Raw genomic sequence first — 7,709 nt, 5'->3', positions numbered from 1 at the left:
CTGTCTCCACCCAAATCTTGTTGCAAACCTGTGAGAAGGGAGCCAAGCTATGTTTTGTTGGAAAGTTCTAGTGATGGGGCATTTTCCCAGATGACTTTGATAGTCTGCTCAGGGAACCATGCAACAGGATCCACCCTCTCCTTTTCCCACAGGGTCTCAAGGCTGCTATGTGCTGATCATTGCCTGATGGACTGGTGGTCAAAGGTGTTTTTCTTTGCAAATATTTCCATGAAGGACAGGTGACAAAGAGCGGTCCAACTACTTGGAGTCTTCCTCAGCAATGAAGTCAGACCCATACTTTACAACACCAGATAGAGCCTCAGTACGTAGTGATGCTTGATATTTGCGTACCAAGGGTTCACGCACAGTTTGATGCGGTTGGACACAAAGGTTGCTTATCCCAGGGTATGTATACATTGAGGAAGGTACTAGCTCATAGTTTCTATGTGCTGAGAGGGCGGTTACCCCAGGATGTGTACACAGTGAGGATGTTATTACCCCAGGAGTGGATAGCAAGGAGGCTGTTGTTTCTGTAATGCTATGATGGCTGTCGGCAGAAGGGAGATTACTGGCTTCTGGAAATTTGGATATTGTTTACATTGAAAGAGGGGATGGGCTGAGTCTTGCTCCTGAGCTGAATATTTGCTGATTCTGTAAAACCTTAGATTGATGCGTGCAATTGCTTATTAGCAGAATGAAGCTGATGTTGAATCAGTAATTCAGGTCTTGTTGGCTGCAGAGGTAGAAAAACAATTGCAGCTAATTGGTTTGTATTGAAGTCTGTGCAGTGCTGACTCACCGATTCGGCCTGTGGCAATGTTGTGTGTGCAGTGAGCTGCATTTACAGGATCATTACTCAGTGGCCTGCAGCACTTGGTGAGATAGGATCTGAGGCAGATCACCATTTGACAGAAAGCAGCTAACAAGCTGTGTGAAGCTTTGTTTCCAAGATTTTGAAGAGACAGCAACAGTTGGACGACTGCAATCAGTGAGTTCGTGTTTTACAATACTGTCTGACACTCCTCCATTCCTCAGAGCTTCAGCACCAACTATTAGCCCTGTGAAGTTGGATCCTGATGTAAGTATCTTGGGCTATGTTTCGTGGTCTCCAGTGTTAACACTTGCTGAGTCTGATCTGCATGTTGAGGATGTGTGAGATTGAGGAGTGCCCAAAATGTCAGTTACATTAAAAAGATGCAGAATTTTTCCTTTAGAAATCGTTCTTCCATCCCTCACCAACCCCACTCCTCCAACCTACTGCCGTGCCTCAACTAGACTGCACCCGGTTCAACATCATACCCACCACAAAGGAAGGTTATTGTTGGATACCAACCCCAGGACTGGTTAAGAGTTCCTCAGGGTAGTGATCTAGGCCTAAATATCTTCAATTGTTGTATCAATGGCCTTAAATCCACAAGAGCATCAGAAGTGGGGATGTTCCTTCATTGATGATTGCACAATGTTCAGAACCATTTGGTACTCCAGAGAAACTAAATAATTCCTGTCCATATTCAGTAAGGACCATGCAAGTGTTAGGTAATAGCCATTTCCAATATAAGAGAATCTGATCATCTCTGTCTGGCATTCAATAGCATTACCATCACTGTGTCATCCTAGAGGTAACATTGAGCAGAAACTAAACTGGACTAGACTTATAAATACTTCAGCTACAAGAGCAGATCCCAGGCTGGGGATTCTGCAGCAAATAACTCACCTCTTAACTCCCAAAGCCTGCCCATCATCTACAAGGCAGGAGTAAATTTGGAATACTCCCCATTTGCATGGTTGAGTGCAGTACCAATAACACTCAAGAAGCTTGACACCATACAGGACAAAGCAGCTCTCTACCACATATACAAACCCTGTCCCAAACAAACACACACACACACTAAGCGTTCACTTCTTCCTCTATCAATGCTCAGTGGCAGCAGTGTGTAGCATCTACAAAATATACTGCAGCAACTTGTCAATGCTCCTTTGACAGCACCTTCAAAACCTGTGACTCCTACCATGTAAAAGGACAAGAAAAGTAGCCACATGGGAACACCACCATCTGCAAGTTCTCTTCTAAGCCACCTATCATCCTGACTTAGACCTGTATTGCCATTTATTCAGTGTCGCTGGATCAAAATCCTGCAACTTCTTTGCTGGCAGCATTGTGGGTGTCTGTACACCTCAAAGACTTCAGTGGTTCATGGAGGCAACTCGCCACCATATTCTCTAGGTCAATTAGAGAGAGACATATCCCATAATGAATATTCAAAAGTCCTTAATGAGCAGCTGATGTTGACAGGCCGCTTATCTGGCTGTTACCAGCACTGGCATGTTTGGAGATATAGGGAGGATACAACAATGGAATGGGCAATTTGGTCCAAACAGTTTGTCAGTAACTGACATGATAAACTGCTGTAGTACTGAATCAAATGTGTCTCAAATGTCAGGTTCTACATTTGTGGTGGAGAGTTGAGCCAATGCAGACTCAATGGATTCCAAGCCTCGATGAAGCCCAGCATGGACTCACTGTTTTAGAAAAGTTGCAATGCTGAATGTTTACCTTTATGTCTTTAATTTTTGAATTTATACCTAAGAGTTATATCTAGATAGCTTTGAACCTAGCTTTATAAGGACTGAAATGCTGATCTTTTAACTTTATTTTTTCTTTTTTCTAACTTATACCTAAGACGTCGTACCTACGTATCTTTGCACCTAAGTTGGAGCCGGAAATGGCGACTTTGTACTCTTTTTGCTGCACTCATGTACTCAAGTACAGCGATACATGTGACAATAAACCTAATTCTAATTCTTATCTTCTCATGCTGACCTCAGCATTTCAAGATACTGCAAAAGTTCAGCTCCAGTAACCAGGATTGTGAAATGCTGGCGGTGTAGGTGTCATTGGACTTGGTTGTGAAACATCAGCTTGGTTGTGAAGCCTGCATAGTACAGCATTCTTAACGGCATCACTGTCTGGGATCGCAGATGAAGAATAACCTCATGAAACTTTTCCCTGGGCTGAGTGCATACTTTCAGGAGAATTGAGGGAGGAACTATTTTGCTCGAGTTACTGACAAAATTCTTATCTCTAATTCTTAGCAAAGTACTGACCGGGTGCTGCACTGCCCAAGTGACAATGTTCTGCTTTGTTAGAGGGTCGGGTCATATGGAGGAGCATCAAACTATCTTGTTATTCATTACAATATTTTGTGTGAGAACTTTGCATGCAAATTTACGTTGCAACAGGCCTTCACTTCAACACTACATAATTGGCATTGTAGCACTTTAGGAGGTGCTGAAGTTGTGAAAGGTGCAATGAAAGTACAGTACCAGAGCCTTAGGGTCAAAATAATAAACACATTTTTTTAACTTGTATTATTTGAGTTTTGAGAAGAGTATTCTGATTCAAATCAGTAAGCTTAGCATGGTCAGGAGGGAGAGATTACATCCAGACTGAGACACAGCTTGAGTGAATGTATAATTTGGGGACAAAAACAAAGTTGCTGGAAAAGCTCAGCAGGTCTGGCAGCATCTGTGAAGGAAAAAAACAGAGTTAATGTTTCGGGTCTGGTGACCCTTCCTCAGAACTCAGTTTGGGGCAATTGGAGACAGTGTGGCAATTTGCTGCAGAGGGGTGGAGGTGCTTTTTGCTTGCTTTTTTATAGCTCATAGTTTGTAAGGTGTTTTTAAACAGGATAAATTGAAGCCCAAATCAGGGGCCCAGCACAAAAGTGTGACATCACAGGTAAACCGTAGGTTCATTGGTTGGTAATGGCTACTAATTTGACTATAGGTTACTTTCAGATTGAAGGTAAATAGGGGAAATATTACAGAATACAAACTAAAAGATCAGAAGGAAAATTTTGAAGATAAAATTAAGAACAAAGTAAGAAAAGTAGAGATGTAGGACCAGGAGATGTGTTATACCTGAATGATATGTGAGTTGGTGGACCCATTGTTGTTCATAGTGACCATTTCTGTAGCAAGTGTTGGTTGCTTGAGGAACTCTGGCTCAGAGTTGATGAGCTGGAGTCTGAGCTTCAACACTGTGACACATCAAGGAGGTGGAGAGTTACCTAGATACTGTGTTTCAGGAGGCAGTCACACCACTAAGATTAACTACCTCAAATTTGGTCAGTGGTCAGGGACAGGAGGGTGTGACTACAAGTGAGGGAGGTAGTGCTGAAGGAGACTTAGCTGTTGAGCTTGTCTAACAGGTTTGAGATTCTTGCCCCCTGTGTGGGTGAGAGTGGGAGCTGTAGGGAGGATGAGCAAACTGACCACAGCACCATGGTACAGGAAGTTATTCAAGAGAGGGGAGAAAAGAGAAGTGTATTGTGATTGGGAATAGTATAGTCAGGGGAATAGATACAGTTGTCTGTGGCCAGGATCGAGAGTCCCGAAGGCTGTGCTGCCAGCCTGGTACCTGCATTCAGGATATATCATCTAAAGGAGATAACTGAGGAGATTGTGGAGGCATTGGTGATTTTCAGGAATCACTGGAGTCAGGGAGGATTCCGGAGGACTGGAAAATGGCGAACGTAATTCAGGCACCCAAGTAATGTTCTAGGGATTTCGGTTCAAATCCCACCATGGCATGTGGTGAAGTTTGAATTCAATAAACAAGAAATCTGGATTTCTAATGGATTCTTCTGGAGCATGTGCCATGGTGGGTATTGAACCCAGTTCCCCAGAACATTATTTGGGTGTCTGGATTAATAGTTAACTGATAATTACTGCAGATCTAATAATGATCATGAAACCATTGCCAATTGCCAGGAAAAACCCAACTGGTTCACTAATGTCTTTTATGGAAGAAAACTATTGTCCTTATGTGGTCTGGCCTACACGTGACTCCAGACCCATAGCAATGTGTGTGACTCCTAATGCCTGGACAGGGAGCGAGGAATGCCTGTTGGATTAAATTGCATCTGTTTCAATGCAAGGGGGCTGACAGGTTAGGCTGATGAATTTAGGGCGTGGATAAGTACGTGGGACTGGGATATTATAGCCATTATGGAAACATGGCTAAGGGAGGGACAGGACTGGCAGCTTAATGTACCAGGGTACAAGTGCTTTACGTGGGACAGAGGTGAAGGAAAGAGGGGAGGTGGAGTTCCATTTTTGATTAAGGGGAGTATCACTGCAGTAGAGAACCTCCTGTGAGGCTTTAGATGGAGCTAAGCAATAAAAAGGGGACGGTGACATTATTGGGGTTGTACTATAGGCCCCCAATAGTCAACGGGAATTAGAAGAACAAATATGCAGGAAGATTGCGGAGACTTGCAGGAGAAATAGGATGGTCGTAGTGGGGGATTTTAATTTTCTTAACTTAGAAGGAGACTGCCAAAATGTTAAGTGCTGAGATGGGGTGGAATTTGTTAAACGTGTTCAGGAAAGTTTCCTCAAACAGTACATAGAGGGTCCTACTCGGGAAAGGGAAAAACTCAACATAATCTTGGGAAATAAGGCAGGACAGGTGATTGAGGTGACAGTGCGGGAGCACTTTGGGACCAGTGACCATAGCTCTATTAATTTTAAAATACTTACAGAGAAGGACAAAACAGGTCCACAGGTTCAAGTTCTAAACTGGGACAAGGCAAATTTTGATGGAATTAAACAGGAGCTTGCAGAGGTTGCTTGGAGTAGTTTGTTTGCAGGCAAAGTGACCTCTGGCAAGTAGGAGGCCTTTAAAAGTGTGATAGCTAGAGTTCAAGGTCTATATGTTACTGTGAGGGTGAAGGGCAAGGTTGATAGGTGTAGGGAACTCTGGATGACAAGAAATATTGAGGCTTTGACCAGAAAAAGGCTCAGAAACCGGCAGCTTGGATCAAGGGAATCCATGGAGGTATATAGGGGATACAGGAGTTTACTGAAGAAGGAAATCAGGAGGGCAAAAAGGGGGCACGAGATAGCTTTGGTTGAGAAGATTAGGGTGAATCCAAAGAGATTCTTTAACTATATCAAGGGATAAAGAATAACTAGAGAGAATCGGATCCCTTAAGGACCAAAGTGGATATGTATGTGTGGAACAGCAAGACATGGGCGAGATCCTCAATGAGTATTTTTCCTCTGTGTTTACAGTGGAGAAAGACATGAAGACTTGGGAACTTGGGGAAGTTAGTGGCGATATCTTGGGGATAGTCCATAATCACAGTAGAGGAGGTGTTGGAAGTATTGGAATATATGAAGGTGGATAAATCTCCTGGTCCTGATCAGCTATATCCAAGAACCCTGCAAGACGCTAGAGAAGAAATTGCATTGCCCTGGCTGATATATTTGCATCATCATTAGCCACAGGTGAAGTCCCTTAAGACTGGAGGGTCGCGAATATTGTACCCTTATTCAAGAAGGCCTGCAAAGAATGACCTGGGAACTGTAGACCAGTAAGCTTAACATCTGTGGTAGGTAAGTTACTTGAGAAGATTCTGAGGGATAAGATATACATGCATTTAGAAAGACAGGATTTGATTCGGAGAAGTCAACATGGCTTCTTGCGTGGGAGATCATGCCTCACAAATTTGTTAGAGTTCTTTGATGAAGTGACCGGGAAGGCTGATGAGGGCAGGGCAGTAGACGTAGTCTACATGCATTTCAGTAAGGCCTTTGATAAGGTTCCATATGGTTGGCTGCCCTGGAAGGTTAGATCACATGGAACCCAGGGAGACCTGGCAAATTGGATACACAATTGGCTTCATGGTAGGAAGCAGAGTAACAGTGGGAGGATACTTGTTAGACTGGAAGCCTGTGACTAGTGGTGTGCCTCAGGGGTCGGTGCTGGGCCTGTTGCTGTTTGTTATCTATATCAATGATTTGGATGAGAATGTACAAGGCATGATTAATATGCGATGACACTAAAATAGGCGGTATCATGGACAGTGAGGAACGTTATCAGAAATTGCAGCAGAATCTTCATCAGCTGTGAAGTGGGCCGAGAAATGGCAAATGGAGTTTAATATAGATTAGTGTGACGTGTTGCATTTTGGAAAGTCAAATCCAGGTCAGAGTTTCATGGTGAATGGTAGGGCCTTAAAGAGTGTAATGGAAGAGAGGGACCTTGGAGTTCAGGTGCACAATTTTCTGAAAGTGGAGTCACAGGCAGACAGGGCAATGAAGAAGGCGTCTGGCACACTGGCCTTCATCAGTCAGGGCACTGAGTACGGAAGTTGGGAAGTTATGTTGCAGTTGTACAGCACTTGGAGTATTGTGTTCAGTTTTGGTCACCTTGCTATAGGAAGGATGTTATTAGATGGGAAAGAGTGCCGAAGAAATTTACAAGGATGTTGCCAGGACTCAAGGGACTGAGTTATAGGGAGAGGTTGGACAAGCTAGGACTTTTTCTTTAGAACATAGGAGACTGAGGGGGGATCTTATAGAAGTGTATAAGATCATGAGAGGCGTGGATAGGGTGAATGCACTCAGTCTTTTTCCCAGGGTTGGAGAATCGAGGACTAGACGGCATCAGTTTAAAGTAAGAGGGGAAGGATTACATAGGGACCTGAGGGGCAACTTTTTTACACAGAGGTGGTACGCATATGGAATGAGCTGCCAGTGAAAGTGGTTGAGGCGGGCACATTAACAATATTTAAAGGGCATTTGGACGAATACATGGATAGGAAAGGTTTAGGAGGATATGGGCCAAGTGCAGAGAAATGGGGTTTGTGTGGATAGACATATTGGTCAGCATGGACCCATTTGGGCTGAAGGGCCTGTCT

Source organism: Rhincodon typus, chromosome 8 (genome assembly GCF_021869965.1).
Source record: "Rhincodon typus isolate 14 chromosome 8, sRhiTyp1.1, whole genome shotgun sequence".
Lineage (NCBI taxonomy): Eukaryota > Metazoa > Chordata > Chondrichthyes > Orectolobiformes > Rhincodontidae > Rhincodon > Rhincodon typus.
Note: the sequence above shows the minus strand (reverse complement) of the source record.